Source organism: Giraffa tippelskirchi, chromosome X (genome assembly GCF_054371585.1).
Source record: "Giraffa tippelskirchi isolate mGirTip1 chromosome X, T2T-mGirTip1v1.2.pri, whole genome shotgun sequence".
Taxonomy (NCBI): Eukaryota; Metazoa; Chordata; class Mammalia; order Artiodactyla; family Giraffidae; genus Giraffa; species Giraffa tippelskirchi.
Window position 1 is genome coordinate 96,508,131 of NC_137289.1, and position 21,768 is coordinate 96,529,898.

Below are 21,768 nucleotides of genomic sequence, written 5' to 3' on the forward strand. Positions count from 1 at the left end.
AAATTGACAGAATCATAGCAAGAAATTTTAATACTTTCTTCAGTTGATACAATGACAGGACAAAAAAAAAATCAGTACAGACACAGACGGTTTGAATACCACTATCAACCACCTAGATTTGACATCTATAAATGTCCACCCAACAATTGCAGAATATATACTTCCTTTCAAGTGCACACTGTACATTTCATCTCAATAGACCATAGACTGAACTTTAAAGCATATCTCAATAAATCTAAAAGGACCAAGCAAGATCATACAGATTGTATGATTACAGTTGAGTTATATTACAAATCAATTATAATGTGATATACTGGAAACTCCCAAATATCTGGAAGTCACACACCATACTTTTTTTTTTTTTTTTTTACACACCATACTTTTAAATGATTCAGGGATCAAAGATGAAATCACAAAGGAAATCACAAAATATTTTCAGCCAAATGACAAAGTAGAACAGATAAAAGTTCATGGAATTGAACTAAAGGAATGTTTAGAGGGTAATTTATAGCTTTAAATGATAATATTAGGGAGGGGCGCGGGCCGGGCGTGGGGAGAGGCGGCCCGGGTGCCCGGAGCGGAGCTGGGCGGGCCGGAGGGGGTTCCGGGGAGGCCGCTCAGCCCCGCGCCCCGCGAGCTTGTAAACAAAGGGCACCCCGCGCAAGCTGGGCGTCCCCTAACCGCCAAACCCGAGGAGCCCGCGGAGCCCCCCGCAAACTTCCCGCCGGGCGCGCGGACGCCCCCCGACGGCGCGGGCGAGGAACCCACGCCGTCCTCCCACCACACACCGAGGTGGCGCTGGCGGGAAGACGGGCGCCGCATTGTTGGGGACTCACTTGGAGGACCAGCCGCGCCACTTGACCAGATCCATCTGTCCACTGCCTCAGGTCATCATGTCCACCTTGAGATGTCAGTTCTCGGCTATGCTTTCTGCGAGTGAGCCTGGTGTCTGGTAGCTCCTTCTGAAGCGAAGGGACTCAGATAATTCGACTGCCAGCCCCTGAGAGGGGAACCAGGATGAAGCCATTTCATTGTTCCCTGCCTGTTTGTGGAGTGACATTATTTTCCCTGTGGCACCCTTCTCGCCAGTGCTGAAGCCCAGTTTTCCCTCCAGTCAGGAGGATGCAACAATCCCTCAGGGTCCCAGGGAGGACAAGGCAGCCTGTCTAGCCACTAGTGGGTCCTCATGGGCGCCCGGCTTCCATCTCCCATGGGGCCCCACTCAGCACCTTTCTGTGCTGGGAGCATTGAGCTCCTGGGTCCTGCCGTGGATGTCCCGTGGTCACGCTGTGGTCACGGCCTGCTCGGCCAGGTCCCCCTCCTGCCTCCCCTGTCTGTCCAAGTGGGCACGGGTGCAGCGTTACCTGCCTCTGGGCGGTGATCCAGATGGGCAAGCTGCCATTGTCCCACCATTTCTGGATGCCCAGTGTGGTGTGGTAGGGCCACTTTAGCTTGCTGCTCGTGTTGTAGAACATGTTGTGAACCACCCCGTGGTTCTCGATGTATTTGCCTGTGGGATGGCAGAGGGGGTGGTGGGAGGGAGGGCACAGCCAGGGCAAGGGGCGGGGAAGCACACGCGGCCCTGGGAGCCGGGCTGGGCCACCACAACTTTGAGTAGCTTATCCTGCCGCTGGACTCCCACAAAGGCGTAAATACACACGTTCCGGAATATCATTTGCAGCCTCGTTGGTTTTAGCAAAAGATTGGGAGCAACCTGGCTGGCTGTCTGGAGAGAACTAATTAAATCAATTATGGCCCAGCCATGAAATAGAATCTCAGGCAGAAAGATAAATGTACCAAGAGGAGGTGTTTTTTTTAACTTTTTTTTTTTCAGTATTTCCCTGGTGGTCCAATAGTTAAGATTCCCCCTTGCAATTCAGGGGACGTGGGTTTGATCCCTGGTCAGGGAACTAAGATCTCACATGCCGCAGAGCAGCTAAGCCCATGCACCGCAGCTACTGAGCCTTCGAGCCACAGCTAGAGAGCCTGTGTTCTGCGAGGAAAGATCCCACATGATGCAACAAAGACCCGGTGTACGACAACTAAGACCTGACACAGCCAAATAAATAAATTTAAATAAATAAATAAATAAATTTAAGAAAACCACAAAAAAACCAAAAAAAAAAAATGATAATATTAGGAAAGAAGCACGTAAAATCCATGACCTAAGGTTTACCCTTAAGAAGCTAGAAAAGAAAGAGCAAAGCTAATACCTGGTAAGTAGAAGGAAGGAAATAATGAAGACCAGAAATCAACTGCATTGAAAATAGACAGTAGAGAAAATTAACAAAGCCAAAATTCCAATCTTAGAAAAGATAAAACTGACAAACCTCTTGAACAAGAGAGGAAACAAATCACTGATATCAGGAACATACATGCAGTTATCAACAAGGATACTACAGACATTAAAAGGATAATAAGAAAACAGAATGAATAATTTTCAGCCAACAAATCTGACAACATAGATAGAATGGGTGGAGGGAGAAGTCGAACTGTGACGCAGGTCCAATTACTGCCACAGTTGTCTAATTGGAGAGTTCTTGAATGACCCATCAGAGTTATCCCAGGTTGGGTCTAGATGTTCACACCTTTATACCCCCATACTGATCAGTCATTAAATATGGGCCATCTGGGAAAAGAGTGTGACCTTGAGTGAAGCAGCTCTCTGTAGCTGAGACAAACCCTGAAGAGGCTGACAGCTGTCTGCCAAAAGCAGCTGAGGGACTAAGCCCTGCTATGGGAGGGAGATCTGGGTGATGCATCACAGGGTCCATCACAGACCCTTAAACACTTTGTTTCAAACCAGGTCAACACTGTCAGTGACACGATAGAGTGGATTGAAGTAAAGCAGATTAAAGACATGATGACTTATTAGAAAAATGGATGAAAAAAAATAACAGCATTAGTATCTACCACCCACTGTGGGTCAGGCACCATGTTAGGAATCAAAAGATACTGAGAGAAGATATCCCTGTTCCTGCACCCAGTGGGAGGAGGCACATCAGACAGCATGAAATGAAGTCTCACATGAAATATGTGTTATGATAATGCCACAAGAGTGAAGAAGGGTAAACAATTCAGTCTGCCTTTGGCTAGAGGTGGGGTGTGCATGTATATGTGAGTGGGGTGGTTTTCCAGAAAAGCTTTAGGTAACATTTTCTAGCATCTATAAGACCAAGAATGTTTTGTTCAGAATGCAGCATTTGAGGTGTTCTTTAAACATAGTCCTGATTTTTTTAAAAATGCACTCAAGAGTTAAGAGTATAATTTGCTTTGGAAAAATATGATATACACAAGAGGTCTTCTTCTAAAACAACTGCTAATGGAAGACATAGATGTGTTACTGTAAACAATATATTTTCCCCAGAAACACTTTTCCTGTCAATTATGTGCTGAATTTTAAAAAACAACCATTACAATAGCTTCGGGACAAACATTTTATTTTCTTGGAAGATATACTGGAAATCTATAGTAAGCAAAGTTCATTCAAGATATTTTATTTTATAGACCCTATGTTGGAAATGTGCTTATGATATAAAAAAAAAAAAATGAAGTTCCTTCTACTCCTTGGCTCTCAGTAGGAGATGGCACTTCATTTAGTTATCTCAGATACAAATCTTGGAACACAGAATCCCAAAGAATTCAGAGATCTCATTCCTAAACACAGATCCCCTCACATTCAACTGCACATTCAAGCCACAAATATCAAAGACTCTATCTTAAAACACAAATACTCAATAAGTTTAGAAACCTCATATCTTGACATGAACTCCCAAACACTTCAGATTAGAAACTTAGAAGACAGAAACCCAAAGACACCTCACATGCTAAATTTAGACTCCAAAAACCTCAGAACCAAACTTGGGGCAAAACTCCTGAAAGCGTTCAGATACCTCCTACACTGAATTATTTCATACCCAAACCTTGGAACACAGACTCTCAAAGACTTCAGACCACACATCCTGAATACAAACCCCAAATACCTCAGACTCAACTCCTGGTGTACAGATCCTCTAAAAGTTCAGAGATTCACCTTCAACAGAGTCTTTAAATACCTCAGACTCAAATCTTGGAAGGGGCTTTAAATGAGGTCATAAACCTCATTTCCTAAAAACAGATCCCCAATTACCTCAGAATCAATTCTTGGAACACAGAATCCGAAAGAGCTCAGAAAATTCACATTCAATATACACCTCCTAAATCTCAGAATCAAACCTTGGAATACAGACTAAGGTTTGTTCAGAAGTATTACATACTAAAAACAGACCACCAAAGGCCTCAGACTCAAACCTTAGGACAGATCCTCAAAGAGTTCAGGTACTACATGCCATTACTTCAGACCTCCAGTTATATAGAATTGAAAACTTGGGATGTGACAAAGGTGTTCAAAAGATTCAGAGACCTCACACTCTGAATCAAGACACCTCAACAACTCAGAATCGAACTTTGAGACACACACCATCACAGATTTCAGTGATCTCCCAACCTGAACACAGACTCCCAAATACCTCAGACTCAAACTTTGTTTTTTAAATTTTTAAAAGAATTGATTTATTTTAAACTGGAAGATAACTGCTTTACAATATTGTGTTGGTTTCTGTCATACATCAACATGAATCAGCCATAGGTATACATATTTCCTCTCCCTCTTGAACCTCTCTCCCAATTACCACCCCTCTAGGTTGTCACAGAGCACTGGGGTTGAGCTCCCTGCCTCATACAGCAAATTCCCATTGGTTATCTATTTTACATATGGTAATGTATATGTTTCAGTTCTACTCTCTCAATTTGTCCCACCCTCTCCTTGGGAGACAGACTCTCAAGGATTTCAGAGACTTCATATCCTGAGTGCAGACTCAACAAATACCTTAGACTCAAACCTGGGACAGAGATCCTCTAAAAGTTGTGAGAGTAATGCTCTGAACACAGTTTCAAAATATCTCAGATTTAAATCTTAGAAAGGGCCCTAAATGAGTTCAGAAAACTCACCTCTTGAAAACTCCCCAATTACCTTAGAATCAAACCTTGGAACACAGACCATGAGAAAATTCACAATTTACACCCTGAAAACAAACCACCAAATAACTCAAACTCAAATATTGACTCTCAAAGATCTGAGAGGTCACACCATAATAAGAGCTCCCTAGTTACCTAACCCTGTATGCAGGTCAGGAAGCAACAGTTAGAACTTGACATGGAACAACACACTCATTCCAAATAGGAAAAGGAGTATATCAAGGCTGTATATTGTCACCCTGCTTATTTAACTTATATGAAGAGTACATCATGAGAAATGCTGAGCTGGAGGAAGCACAAGCTGGAATCAAGACAGCCGGGAGAAATATTAATTACCTCAGATATGCAGATGACACCACCCTCATGGCAGAAAGTGAAGAAGAACTAAAGAACCTCTTGATGAAAGTGAAAGAGGAGAGTGAAAAAGTTGGCTTAAAGCTCAACATTCAGAAAACTAAGATCATGGCACCCGGTCCCATCACTTGATGACAAATAGATGGGGAAACAGTGGCTGACTTTATTTTTCTGAGCTCCAAAATCACTGCAGATGGTGATTGCAGCCATGAAATTAAAAGACGTTTACTCCTTGGAAGGAAAGCTATGACCAACCTAGACTGCATATTAAAAAGCACAGACATTACTTTGCCAACAAATGTCCATCTAGTCAAGGCTATGGTTTTTCCAGTAGTCATGTATGGATGTGAGAGTTGGACTATAAAGAAAGCTGAGCGCTGAAGAATTGATGCTTTTGAACTGTGGTGCTGGAGAAGACTCTTGAGAGTCCCTTGGACTGCAAGGAGATCCAACCAGTTCATCCTAAAGGAAATCAGTCCTGAATATTCATTGGAAGGACTGATGTTGAAGCTGAAACTCCAATACTTTGGCCACCTGATGCAAAGAGCTGACTCATTTGAAAAGACCCTGATACTGGGAAAGATTGAAGGTAGGAGGAGAAGGGGACGACAGAGGCTGAGATGGTTGGATGGCATCACCGACTCAATGGACATGGGTTTGGGTGGACTCCAGGAGTTGGTGATAGACAGGGAGGCCTGGCGTGCTGCGGTTCATGGGGTTGCAAAGAGTCGGACATGACTGAGCGACTGAACTGAACTGAGTTACCTAAACCTCAAACTTTAGAATGTAGTTCTCAAATAACTTATAGACCTCACTTCCTGAACCAAACACTCAATAACCTCACACTCATCCTTTGGAACACAGGCCCCCAAAGAGTTTAGAGAAATCATTTCCCAAATACAGACTCACAGTTACCTTAGTCTCAATCACTGGGACAAAAACATCACAGATTTCTGGGACTTTACACTCCCAAACATCTAAGATTCCAATGTTGAGACAAAGACCATCTAAATGTTCAGATTCCCAAATATCTCCAACTTAAACCTTGTGAAACAGACCCCATCAAATTCCAACTGCTTCACTGCTTGAACACTGTACCCAAATACCCCAGATTCATACCTTGAAACAGAGGCTGAAAACATTCAGAGACCTTATACTCTGAACACAGAAACAAATACATCCAACTCAAAGCTTAGGATACAGACCCTGAAACAATGAAGAGAACCCACACCCTGAACACAAATCTCCATATACTACACACCCAAATCTTGAAACACAGATCCTCAAAGTACTCAGAGGCCTTTACCCTTAGCCCAGACAAATACCTCAGACTCCAACTTTGGAACACAGGCTGTCAAGGAGTTCATAGACCTTACACATTGAACACTGAATGCCAGATACCTGGGAATAAATCCCTGAAAAGCAGGTTGTCAATGAGTTCAGAGACTATATGCACAGAACATGGACTCCCCCTATTACCTCAGAGTCAAACTTTGGTCAAAGATCATCAAAGTGTTGAAAAACTTATAATCCTGAATGCATATGCCAAAATAGCACAATAAAACCTTGGGAAAAATACACTGAAAGAGTTCAGAGACTTCTCATCTGAATGTAGACCTCAGAAACCTTCAGATTCAATCCTGGAACACATGGGTGCATGCTAAATCACTTCAGTCATGTCTGACTCTCTGTGACCCTGTGGACTGTAGCCCGCCAAGGTCTTCTGTCCAGGGGATTCTCCAGGCAAGAATACTGGAGTGGGTTGCCACGGCCTCCTCCAGGGGATCTTCCTGACCCAGGGATCAAATCAACATCTCTATGTCTCCTGCAGTAGCAGGCAGATTCATATACAATGAATTAAGATACTTCCTATTCCCTGAATACAGAATCCCAAATACCTCTGATTCAAAATTTGGAACAAAGGCCTACAAAGAATTTAGAGACTTTACATCCTCAACACACAACCCCCCAAAAGATACACACTCAAATTTTAGAACACAGATCCTCAAAGAGTTCAGAGGTCTCACATTTTAAACACAGACCCTGAACACCTCAGAGTCCAACCTGAGAACACAAACTCTACAGTGTTCTACAGTCTTACAACCTGAAAAAACATTTCCAAATACCTGAGACACAGCATTTGAAACTCAGGCCCTCAAACAGTTCATAGGTCTCACACCCAGAACACAATTTCCAAATACCTCAGACTCAAATTTTGTGACAAAACTCTCAAGGAGATCAGAAACCTAAAAACCCAAACACAGAGTCCCCTCAAATACCTGAGATTTAAATTTGGGTCATCAAAGCTTAATGAGTTCAGAGATTACACTGACTGAACACAGAACCCAAATACCTCACATTCAAACTTTAAACCACAAATCTTAAAAGAGTTGTGAGTGCTTATACCTTGAACACAGATTCTGACACCACAGACTCAATATATAGAACATAGATGCTCAAAGGGTTGAGAGACCTGACATCTTAAACACAGACCTGCAAACGCACCAATTTGAAATCTTAGGATGCAGACCTCAAAGGCTTCAAAAATGACTTTAAAGATGGCAGGGATCATTCCAAGACAAAGGCCTTCAAGGAATCAGAGAGCATGTACACACCCTCAAAGACTCTGACCTTGCAACATAGACCCTCAATTGAGTTCAGAGACCTCATGTCCTGAAAACAGATTCCCAAATTTATCAGTTAAATCACAGATTTCGAAGGATTCAGGGACATCACAGTCTAAACACAGATTGTCAAATATGCCAGACTCAAGTCTTAGAACACCGGTCTTCAAAAAATTCCAAGGGACTCCCCAAATGTACATCCTAACATAGACCTGCAAATATTATACATGAGACTTTACACCCTAATATGGGTCTGCAAATACACCAAGCTCAGATTCTTAGGACACAGATTCTCAAAGAGGTCAAAGACCTCATACTATGCAAAAAGTCCCCTACGTACCTCAGACTCAATCCTGCAAAAAAATAAAAAATTCAAAGAGTCAGGGACTCTCACTCTAACACCTACCTCCAAATATCTCAGGTCTTGTAACAGAGATAGAGATGCTTAAAGAGTTCAGAGCTCTCACATCCTGAATACAGATGCCTAAACAGCTCAGATCCAAAATTTGTATGGCAGGCCCTTAATGATTTCAGAGACCTCACATCCTAAATACACATTCTCTAAATACATTCATTAAAACTTTAATATACAGAACCTCAAAGAGTTCAGAAATCACTGTTTAAACACAGACTCCCAAACTTCAGACTTAAACCTTGGGACACAAAACCTCAAAAAGATCAAAGGTCCCACTCCCTGAACTGAGACATCCAAAAACTCATTTGCAAATTTAGGGTACAGACTCTGAAAGAATTCAGAGATTGCCTGCCTCAAACACCTCAGACCAAAACCTTGAGAAATATACCCTCAATGAGTTCATAGAGTACACATCCTGAACATAGAATCCAAAATACTCCAGGCTCATATATTGATAGATTTTTAATGAGATAAGGACCCTCACACCCTGAATTCAGAACCCCAAATGCATAAGATTCAATCTTGGAACACAGATATGCAAAGATTTCAGAGACTTCACAATCTGGACCTTTATGTCTGTAACCCTAAATACTTCACACCCAAACCTTGGACACAGGTTTGTGTCTCTAAAATTTCAGAGACCTAATGTGCTGAACCCAGTCTACCAAGTATATCAGGCTCAACCCTCACAAAATAGATTCTAAAATTTCATATACCTCACACCTTGAACAATGATAACCAATACCTCCAGCTCAACACAGGCTCTATAAGATTTCAGAGACTTCTATCTTGAACACAAATCCCCAGACACTGCTGACTCAACACTTGGAACACAGACCGTCAAAGAGTTCAGAGACCTCACATCTTGGAAACATACCCCCAAGAGCTCACATTCCAACTTGAAACATATATACTCTAAAATTCAGATATGCCCACCTGAATACATACTCTCAACTGCCTCAATGGGACACAGATCCTCAAGGTGTTCAGAGACCTAACTAACGCTCTGCAGATCAGACTAAAATCTTGAAATAGAGACAAGATTATAGAGACTGAACACAGACCTCCCAGTATCTCAGACTCAAACTTGGTATACAGATCATCAATGTGTTTGGAGACCTCAAATCATGAACTCACACCCCTATACATCAGAATCAAACACTGGGACAAACACCCTCAAAGAGGTCACAGGTCAGAGATCTCTCATCCTGACCACAAATCCCAAATATGTCAGGTTCAAACCTTGGTGCATAGACAATAAGTTCACTCACTCCTCACTCCTTGGAAACAGACCTGCAAATAACTGATTCACATGCTGGAACATAATCCCTCAACAAATTCAGAAACTTAACATCCTAAACATAAATTTCCCAAATGCTACAAACTCAGATTTTCATACATGGACACCCAAAGAGTTCAGAAAACTCACACCCTGAGCAAAGAGCCAAAGAACTTCGGAAGAAAACAATACACAAATTCTCAAAAATTTCAAAGACCTGTCACCTTGAACACTGACTCAAACATCTCAGACTCCAACCTGGGAATACGGACTCTGCAAGAGTTCTATGACCACTCAACCTGTTCACACACCTCTAAACACCTCAGAAACAATATTTGGAGCCCAATTCCTCAAGTGTTCATAGTCCTCAGACCCAGAACATAAACTTCCAACCATTCAGACTCAAATGTTGTGACACAAAGCCTGAAAGAATTCTGAAGATGTCTCAACTGAACACAGACCAGAAATAACTCAGATTCATATTTTGGTCACAGTCCCTCACAAGTTAAGAGACCCCACTCTTGCTCATAGAACCCATATACCTTATATTCAAATACGAAAACACAGGCCCTAAAGATTTGTGAATGCTTACACCCTAAACAAAAAGCCAAACACCCCATACTCAAACTCGGGGACACAGACTCTCAATGAGTTCAAAGACCTTACTCAGACCACAGATACCTCAGACTTAATTCTATGAAAAAAAGAACTTCAAAGAGCTCAGAGACCTCATACTTTGAATCTGAACCCCAAAATACTACAGATTCAAACTTTGGAGCCTAGATACTTAATAAGTTCACACTCCACTCACTTCATGAATACTGTCCTTCAAATACCTCAAGAGTCAAACCCTGAAACACAGGCCCTCAAATAAGTCAGAGGCTTCTCACCCTAAGTATAAATTCTCAAACACCACAACTCAAACATTGGAACAGAGAACCTCCAAGAGTTCAGAGACCTCATACTCTGAAGAGAGATACTAAAACCTCTGGAGCAAACTTAGGACAAAAACCTTAAAAAAAGTTCCTAGACCTCACACTCGGAACACTGACCCAAACACATCAGATGCTAACCTTGGAACAGAGAGCTTGAAAGAGTTCTGCATCTTACAACTTGAATGTGCGTGTATGAGTGCATAGTTGCTCAGTTCTGTCCGACTCTTTGCGACCCCAAGGACTGTAACCTGCAAGGCTCCTCTGTCCCTGGGATTTCCCGGGCAAGAATCCTGGAGTGGGTTGCTATTTCCTACTCCAGGGGATATTCCCGACCCAGGGATTGAACCCATGTCTCCTGGATCTCCTACACTGGCAGGCAGATTTTTACCACTGAGCCACCTGGGAAGTAACTTGAATACACACCTCAAAATATCTCAAGTGTAATATTTGGAATGCAGACCTTCTAGAGTTCACAGACTTCACACCTAGAACAAGGATTTAAACACCTCTGACTCTAACCTTGTGACACAAATGTTCAAAGAATTCAGAGATCTCACATCCTAAACCTAGAATCCATATGCTTCATATTTGGATATTAAAACACAGACCCTAAGATATTTGTAAATGCTTATTATGAATATAGATCCCAAATATCTCAGACTCAAATCTTGTAACACTTGCCCTCATTGACTTTGGAGACCAAAACCCTAAATGAAGAACCACAAATACATTGAACTCAGAATTTTATGTCACCCTCAATGAGTTCAAGACCTCAAACTCTAAATACAGAACACAAAATAACTCAGACTCAACCCTATGGAAAAAAAAAAAAAAAAAAAAACCTTCAAAAACTCAGTGATCTCACACTCTGAACACAGACCCCAAAATAATTTGCATTTGAACATTAGAGCACACTTAATTAGTTCAGAGACCTCTCATTCTCTGCTCAGAGACCCCCACAGACATTTGATTCTAAGGCTGGAACACAGGCCCTCAAAAATTTCAGAGGTTTTTACATCTTGAAGATAAATACCTAAAAACCATATACACAGATCTTGGAGCACTGATCCTCTAAAAGTCTAGAGACTTCACACTCTGAACTTAGATACTAAAACAAACTTAAGAAGCAAATTTAGGAAACAAATCCTCAAAGAGGTCAGACACCTCCAACCTTGAAAAGAAACCCCAAATACCTTATACTACAACCTTGGCACACATATCATAAGAGTGTTCTGCATCATCACAACTGACCACATACCTCCAAATACTAGTGATTCAATTTGGAACCCAGGCCCTGAGTAAATTCATAGACCTCATACTCAGGATGAGGTCTCACAAATACCTTACAAATATCTGAGACTCCAACCTTGGGCCACAGGTCTTCAGCAAATTTATAGAACTTACTTCTTTCAAAAGTAACCTATATATGTCATATAACCATTAAAACACAAGCCTTAAAAGATCTGTGAGTACTAACACTCAGAACACAGATGTAAAACACCTCAAACCTTGGAACACAGATTCTGAAAGATTTCCCAAAATGAAAACTCTAAACACAGATGCACAAATACATCAAATTCATTATCTTAAGACATAGGCCCTCACAGACTTCAAAGACCTTACATTCCAAATATAGATGTTCAAATACTTCAGACTCAATTCTATTTTATAAAAGATACTCAGATAGAGAGGAGTCAGATACTTCATACCCTGAGATGTAGCACCAAACGCCTAAGACCCTTACTTAACAACATAGCCCTTCAAAGAGTTCAGAACTCTCATACTCTGAATGCAAACTCCAGAAACTCAGATTCAAAATTTATACCAAAGACCCTCAGTGATTTCAGAACCCTCACACTCTAAACCCCCAAATACATCAATGAAAACTTTAAGACATTGACCTTCTAAGATACCACATTCTAAAGACAAGGTCCCAAATACCTCAGATTCTAATGCTGGATCACAGAACCTCAAAAAAAAAAAATCAAAGACCTCATGTCCCAAAGTTAGATACCAAATAACATAGAAGCATACTTAGGACACAACTACTCGAAGAGCTCAGAGAATTTACATCTTGAACACTTGAGCTAAATACCTTAGATAAAAACTTTGAAAAATGGACTTTCAATGAGTTCAGAGACTTCTTACCCTAAACACCAACCCCCAAATACTTCATACTCAGACAATGGGTCTTACCCTAAACACCAACCCCCAAATACTTCATACTCAGACAATGGAAGACAAACCCTCAATAACATCACAGTCTTCTAACCCTGAATACAGAACCCCAAATCTCATAGATTCAGCCTTGGAACATGGATAAAGAAAATATGAAAACATCAGACACTGAAAGAGTTGTGAGTATTTACAACCTATATGATGGTGGTGGTGGTGGTTTAGTCACTAAGTCATGTTTGACTCTTGCAAACAAATGTGCTGTAGCCTGTCACGCTCCTCTCTCTATGGGATACTGATCCCAAATACCTGAGACTCAAATTTGAAATATTGACTGTCAAAGGTTTCAGAGTACTCACCCCCTGAACACAGACCTGCAAATACACCAGATTCCACTCTTAGTAAACAGATCCTCATAGAATTCAAAGAATTTACATTCTAAACCCAGAACCCAATACCTCAGGCTCAATTCTGTGAAAAAAGTACTTCAAGTCAGAGGCCTCACGTTCTGTACAAACACTGCAAAACATCTCAAACCCCAACCTCACAAGACAGACCCTCAAAGATTTTGGAGCTTGCCTATCTTGAATATAGACTTCCAAAAATCTCAGATTCAAAACCTGAACCAAAGACCTTCAATGATTTCAGAGCCCTCACAAGCTAAACACAGATCCTCACATATAATCAATTAAAAATTTAAGACATAGCCTCTCAGTGAGTTTTGAGACATCCCATTCTAGAGTTCCAAGGACCTGACACTTAAACCTCAGAGTGAAAGTGAAAGTGTTAGTCATTCAGTCGTGTCCCACTCTTTGTGACCCCAGGGACTGTAGCCCGCCAGGTTTCTCTGTCCATAGGATTTTTCAGGCAAGGATACTGGAGTGGGTTGCCATTTCCTTCTCCAGGGGATCTTCCCCACCTAGGGATCAAACCCAGGTCTCCCACATTGCAGGCAGACTCTTTACTGTCTGAGCCACCAGGGAAACCTCAGGATACTGAACCTCAAAAAGATCTCTGAACTCACACACCAAATAACACAGAAGTAATCTTAGGATACAAACCTCCAAAGGGGTCAGAGACCTCACACTCTGAACACTTTCCCCAAATACCTCAGACTAAAACTTTGAAAAGTAGACCTTTAATGAGTTCACAGACTTCTTACTCTGAACACTTAGTCCAAAATACTTCATGTTCAAAAATGGGAGACAAAACCACAGTGATAACACAGACTTCACAGCTTAAATTCAGAAGCCAAATATCTCAGATTCAGCCATGGAATAGAGACAGCAAAAGATTTCTCTTCTGAACAAAGACCATAAACATCTCTCACATAAACAGAGACCTCACATGTTAAAGTCAGACTCCCAAATTTCTCAGAATTAATACTTGGGAAACAGGCCCCATAAAATTCCAGACAGCTTGGGCACTGACACCTAATATCTCCTCCAACTCAAACATTGGAACATAGGCAATATAAGATTTCAGAGATTTCATATCCCCAACACAAATCTCCTAATACCACAAACTCTCCAGTTGCAGCGGAGACTCTCAAAGGATTCAGAGACTTCACACCCTGCTCATAGACTTTCAAACACTTTAGACTAAAAGCTTGAAACAGAGACGCTCAATGATTTCAGAGACCTAAGGGACAAAGCCAAATTCCCCGTAACATCAGACCGAAACCTAGGAAGGCAGATCATCAAAGTGTTTCAGAACCTCTAACCCTGAACTCAAAGCCCGCCCCATAGAGCATGATCAAACTTTGGTACTAATGCCCTTAGAGCACCAAGAGACTTCATACCCAGATCACAGACCCCCAAATACTTCAGATCAAATCTGAGAGCACAGACAGTTAATAAGTTTGGACACCTCTCACACCCTGATCACAACCTCCCAAGAACCCTGAACATATACCCTCAAAGAATTTGGAGAGCTCATACCCTAAACACTGATCCCCAAATACCTCATATTTGAACTTAGGGACAACGGCTTCAATGAGTCCAGAGAATGTGCACACATAACACTAACCTCCAAATTTCTCACATTCAAATCTGACTTTCAAAATTTCAGACACCCTTCTTCCTAAATACAGATTTCCAAATATCTCAGATTTAAACTTCCATAAACTGACAGAGACCCACACGTACTTCATATTCAAATCTTACAACATAGACCCTCAAAACTTCAGATGAAACCTTGGAGTACAGTTAATAAGTTTTGATACCTCTTAAACTCTGATCACAGACCTCCAGAACCTTGGAATACAGACCCCTCAAAGAGTTCAGAGACTTCACACCCTGAACAAGGATGTCTAAACAACTCAGACTAAACAAACAAACAAACAAAACTAGGAACCCAGAACTTAAAAGATTCAAGGATCTTACTCCTTGAATACAGAGCACAAATACCTCTGAAGCTTGGGATCCAGTATTAAATTTCAAAGACTTCACAGCTTGATCATAGGTCCCCAATTACCTCAGATTCAAACCTTACAATGCAGACCCTGAAAAAATTTCAGAGATCTTACACCTGAACACATACCAGCAGTTACCTCAGACTCAAACATCTAGACTGACCCTGAAAATTTTCAGAGAACATGAGCATATTCCTCTGAGTATCTAAGACTGAAAACACATAACATATCCTTTTAGAGAGATCAGAGACCTCATACCTTTAATATGAGCTTCCAAACACCTTGGGCAAAAACTTGGAACAAAGACCTTCAAACAACCCATGAACTTCATTTCCTGAACACAGACCCCCAAATACCTTGGACCCAAATGTGGGACTGAGACCTTCTAAAAGCGCAAAGCCCATACACCCTTTGAACTCAACTCTCCTAATCCCTTAGACTAAAACCTTGGAACAGAAACTGGAAATCTCAAGGACCTCAGACTCTGAATACAGACCTCTAAATAACTCAAGCTGAATCCTTGAGACACAGATTCTCTTAAAAGTACAGAGACCACAGGCCATGAAGGCAGGCCTCCAAATACATGAAACGTAACTTTTGAAAGTGGATCCCCATAGATTTCAGAGACCTCTCACCCTGGACACACACCCACAATGACTTGAGATTCAAACCTTAAATCCTCAAAGACTTTACACTGTGAACACAAACCACTACTTTAAAGGCAAAACCTTGAGTCACAAACCTGAAAGAAGTTAGAGAGCTCACATCCTGAACACAGACCTCCAAAGTCCTCAGAATCAAACAGAGACTCTTAGAACAGAGACTCTCAAAGTTTCAGAGGCCCTGCACCCTGACTATGGATCCTCAAATAACTCCAAGTGAATTCATGTTATCTACGAGCACCTTATTTTTGACAAAGGATCTAAGAATATACAATGGAGAAAAGACATCCTCTTCAATATGTGGTGTGGGAAAAACTGGACAGGTACATATAAAAGAATGAAACTAGAATACTTCTTGACACCACACACAAAATAAACTCAAAATGTATTAAGGACTTACATGTAAGGCCAGAAACTATAAAGCTCTTAGGGAACACATAGGCAGTACACTCTGCCATGAATCACATCAAGATCCTCTATGACCCCACCTCCTAGAGTAATGGAAATAAAAACAAAAATAAACAAATGGGACTTAATTAAACTTAAAAACTTTTGCAAAGAAAACAATAAACAAGATGAAAAGGCAACCCTCAGAATGGGAGAAAATAATTGCAAATGAAGCAACTGACAAAGGATTAATCTCAAAAATATATAAGCAGCTCAATATCAGAACAACAAACAGCGAAATCAATAAATGGGCAAAAGATCTAAACAAACATTTCTTCAAAGAAGATACACAGATGGCCAATAAACACATGAGAAGATGCTCAACATCACCTATTATTAGAGAAATGTAAATCAAAACTACAATGAAGTATCACCTTATACCAATCAGAATGGACATCACCAAAAAATTACAGACAATAAATGCTGGAGAGAATATGAAGGAAAGGGAACCCTACTGTACTGTTGGTGGGAATGTGATACAGCCACTATGGAGAACAGTATGGAGATTCCTTAACAAACTAGGAATAAAACTGCCATATGACCTATGGATCCCACAACTGGGCATATACCCTGAGAAAACCACAATTTAAAATGACACGTATACTCAATGTAGACTGCAGCACTATTTACAATAGCCAGAACATGAAAGAAACCTAGATATCCATGACAGATGAATGGATAAAGAAGTTGTGGTACACAGATAGCTAGAGCAGTCTTGATAAAGAAAAATGGAGCTGGAGGAATCAGACTCCCTGTCTGCAGACTATACTACAAAGCTACAGTCATCAAAACAGTATGATACTGGCACAAGAATAGAAATATGCATCAATGGAGCAGATTAGAAAACCCAGGAATAAACCCATGCACCTATGGTCAATCAGTCTATTACAAAGGAGGCAAGACTATACAATGTAGAAAAGACAGTCTCTTCAACAAATTGTGCTGGGAAAACTGGACAGCTACTTGTAAAAAAAATGAAATTAGATCATCATTTAACACCATACACAAAATAAGCTCAAAATGGATTAAAGACCTAAATGTGAGACCAGACACTATAAAACTCCTAGAGGAAAAGGGAGGCAGAATACTCTCTGACATAAATTGCAGCAATATCTTTTTTGATCCACCTCCCAGAATAATGGAAATAAAAACAAAAATAAACGAATGGGACCTACTTAAACTCAAAAGTTTTTTGCACAGCAAAGGAAAAAATAAACAAAATGAAAATACAACCCACAGATTGGGAGAAAATATTTGCAAATGATGTAACTGACAAGGGATTAGTCTCCAAAATTTACAAACAGCTCACAACACTTAACAGCATCAAAACAAACAACCCACTCAAAAAATGGGCAGAGGACCTAGACATTCCTCCAATTTCTCCAGAGAAGACATATAGATGGTTAAGAGGCACATGAAATTATGTTCAACACCACTAATTATTAGATAGATGCAAATCAAAACTACAGTGAGATATCACCACACCTGCCAAAATGGCTATCATCAAAAAATCCACAAACAATAAATGCTGGAGAGGGTGTGGAGAGAAGGGAACCCTCCTACACTGTTGGTGGGAATGTAAATTGGTAGAGCCACTATGGAGAACAGTATAAGGTTCCTTAAAAATCTAAAAACAGAGCTACCATATGACCCTGCAATCCAAATCCTGGGCATATACCCGGAGAAAAAAATGATCCCAAAGGGTACATGCACCCCAATGTTCCTAGCAGCACTGTTTACAATAGCCAGGACATGGAAACAACCTAAATGTCCATTGACAGATGAATGGATAAAGAAGATGTGGTATATATACACAATAGAATAATACTCAGGCATAAAAAGGAAGGGGTTTGAGTCAGGTGTAGTGAGGTGGATGAAACTAGAGCCTGTTTTACAGAGTGAAGTAAGTTAGAAAGAGAAAAACAAATATCATATATTAATACATATATGGAATCAGGAAAAATAGTACAGATGAACCTATTTACAGAGAAGAAATGGAGACATAGACATAGAGAATGGGCTTGTGGACACAGCAGGTGAAGGAGAGGCTAGGACAGATTGTGAAAGTAGCATTGACATGTATACAATATCATGTGCAAATTAGATAGCTCATGGGAAGCTGCTGTACAACTCAGGGAGCCCAGCCTGGTGCTCTGTGATGACCTAGAGGGGTGGGATGGGAGGGGGGAGGCTCAAGAGGGAGGGGACTGATTCACGTTGATGTAAGCAGAGACCACTGTAACACTGTAAAGCAATTATCCTCCAGTTACAAAAGAAAACTCCAAGCCCAGATGGCATCACTGGAGAATTCTACCAAACATTTAAGGAATAAATAATACCAATTCTACACAAATGATTCCAAAATACTGAATAGGATACTTTCCTATTCATCTCATTCTATAAAGCCAGAATTTCCTTGATTCCAAAACCAGCTAAAGATCTTAATAGAAAAGGAAATTATAGATCAATAACCCTCATAATATAAACACAAAAATTCTAAAGAAGATTTCAACAAATTAAATCCAACAATATGTTCCATCATGACTTAATGGAATTTATCTCAGTAATGCAGGGCTGGCTCAACATCTGAAAAGAAACCAATGAAATTCACCATATTAACAAACTGAAAAAAAAGACCCATATGATTGTCTCAGTGCAGAATGCTTTTGTCCTAAGATCAGGAACAAGACAGGGATGTTCATTTTTACCATTTGTATTTGGCATTGTACTCGAGGTTCTAGGTAGCGTAATCAGGCAAGATAAAGAGATAAGATGCATTCAGATTGGAAATGAAGTAGTAAAACTGTCTATTCACAGATGACATGATCATTTTCATAGAAAGTGTGATTAAATCTAATTAAAAATGACCAAAACCAGCAAGTGAGTCTACTGAAGTTGCAGAAAACAAGCTCAATGTAAATAAATCAGTTGTATTTTTATATACTAGCAACAATCAAAAATTGAAATAAAAACCAATTTACAAGAGCATAAAACATAAGAAATATATAGGGATAAATCTGACAAACAAAGTGAAAGATATGTATATTGAAAACTACAATATATTGCTGCTGAGAAAAAGTAAGATCTAAGTTAATGGAGATATATATTGTTCATGGGTCTGAAGATTCAAAATTGTTAACATGGCAATTTCCTAAATTGACCTATAAATTTAATGCCCTCCTAATCAAATCCCAGCAGTTCTTTTTTTGTAGAAACTGACAAGCTGATTCTAAAATTTATATGGAAATGCAAAGGACCTAGATTGCAAGAATTATTATAAAACTACATCATAGCAGTGTGGTATTGGCATAAACAAGTAGATCAATGTAACGGAGTCCAGAAATAAACCCCTACATATACAGACAACTGACTTTAGGCAAAGGCATACAAGCAGGTGGATAAGAGCCAGCAAAGGCCAGCATGACCACGGTACCCTTACCAATTCATTGCCTAATTGCTGGCATATGTGCCTAAAAAGAAATTCCCTGGAGAGAAAGAAGTCCAAAACCAGATGAGCTTTCTAGGCCAGATGAGAGCCTGAACAGCATCAATAAAGACTGAAAGCACAACTACAAATTTGAAATCTGTTGGCACAGAAAGGTAAACTTGGAGGCTTCTGTATATGGAGGAGGGGGAAAGGGGCAGCTCCTTTGTGTGATGAAGCTGCCAAGAACCTTCCTTCCTCTCTACTGCTTCAGGTGAACCATCCAGATAACCCACACTAAGTAATTACTATCTGAATATACGTGTGTGTGCAACAACTAGATGGGCATGAGTAGTATCTGAAGGGATTTACAGATTGTTGGAATCAAAGTTCAAAATCATATACTTTATCATTGAGATTTACATGAATGCTCCTTTGCAATCAGGTAAACTTCCTTTGTGTTTATCAGACATTGATTTAGAAAAATTCCCTCTCAGAGTATTTATATTCACAATCTACTTGTGCACTTATTGTGGTCTCCTGTTGTTTAGGAACACCAAAGAAAAGATCCCCTTTTCATTTGTAGCCTGAACCCCCAGCCTCAGTGACCTCTACAGTTGCCAAGCATATCATGGCCTGCCAGGTTCCATGACTTAGCTCATGATGTTCCTTCTGGGAGTGTTGCACCTCACACACATGGGTACTTACACCACTTGCACTTACACTTACTTGTGCACAGTAGTCATGGGGTTGCTATGTTTCTCCTTGAGCTAAGGGATTCAATGGAACCAGCAGATCTACAAGTCAGAGATGTAAAGAAACAAGCAGAGGCAAGGGGAGCAGCAGAAAGACACAGGTTTACTGCCTGGAATACCTTGCCAAAGGTGTGATGCTGGACAAGTTAAAAATACTCTCAAGCCCCTATTTCTTATGTAGGATTTTTTTCCTAAAGAAATCATTAGGGAAGTGGATGGGGTAAGGACGTTTGTATGGATGATAATCTAGAATGAGTGTGTGAGACATACATATGGAACTATATGCACTAAAATGGCAAAAAGAAGTTTTTAATGAATACTTGAGTTATAAGGTTGATTCTTAATTCTCCTCTTTCTGATTTTACGGATTTTTTTTACGAGCATAAATTATTTGAATAATATTGTTAAACCTTATTACTTATAAAAATACAAATTCAGATACTGCTGCTAAGTCACTTCAGTTGTGTCTGACTCTGTGCGACCCCATAGACGGCAGCCTATCAGGCTCCGCCGTCCCTGGGATTCTCCAGGCAAGAATACTGGAGTGGATTGCCATTTCCTTCTCCAATGCATGAAAGTGAAAAGTGAAAGTGAAGTCACTCAGTCGTGTCTGACTCTTCGCGACCCCATGGACTGCAGCCTACCAGGCTCCTCCGTCCATGGGATTTTGCAGGCAAGAATACTGGAGTGGGTTGCCATTGCCTTGCCTAGCATCCATCAAAACAGCAGAAAAAGAACTAATATTATATACAACAATTGCAAGGGTAGAAGAAAACAGGACTTTGTATATGCAAGCTGGCGTGTAAATGCTTTCTCATTTCTTTGAGTCATCTAGCAATACATATTAAAAACCTTTGATGCTTACTTTCCTTTCATCCAGCAATTCAATTTACAGAAATCTATCATAAGAAAATATGAGAAAAGTATGCTACAGCACAAGTGTGTTACAGTACAAGTTCATTCCAAAACAACACTAAAAAGAACATGAACAAATCAATATAAACACATACACACATATATAATCACATGTCTGCTTAAAACAACCATAGAATACTAGAGCATTCTACAGATCTTTTTAGTACCATTTAACTTTCATTAATGGATATCATTCTATATCAATACCTGTTAATTTATCTAATTCTTCAACTTTCATAGTCTAGTTTTACTGCAATTCATAAGGGCAAGTACATCACTGGACACAAAGGCACTTTCGAATTGTCACTTTTGCAACTGTTATTTATTTACTTCAGTCTACTTGGCTGGATATAC

At 40.3% G+C, this 21,768-nt stretch overlaps 1 long non-coding RNA gene across 1 annotated transcript in view; it reads right to left on the reverse strand.

The window, feature by feature from the left end:
- The window catches only part of LOC145536162 (uncharacterized), a 25,925-nt gene continuing 4,157 nt past the window's right edge, over positions 1-21,768 (reverse strand). The window contains exons 3-4 of the long non-coding RNA XR_014075677.1: positions 1,365-1,510; positions 1-1,042 (exon numbers count right to left, since the gene is read on the reverse strand). This is a non-coding gene — a long non-coding RNA (uncharacterized LOC145536162). The remainder of the gene's footprint in view (positions 1,043-1,364; positions 1,511-21,768) is intronic.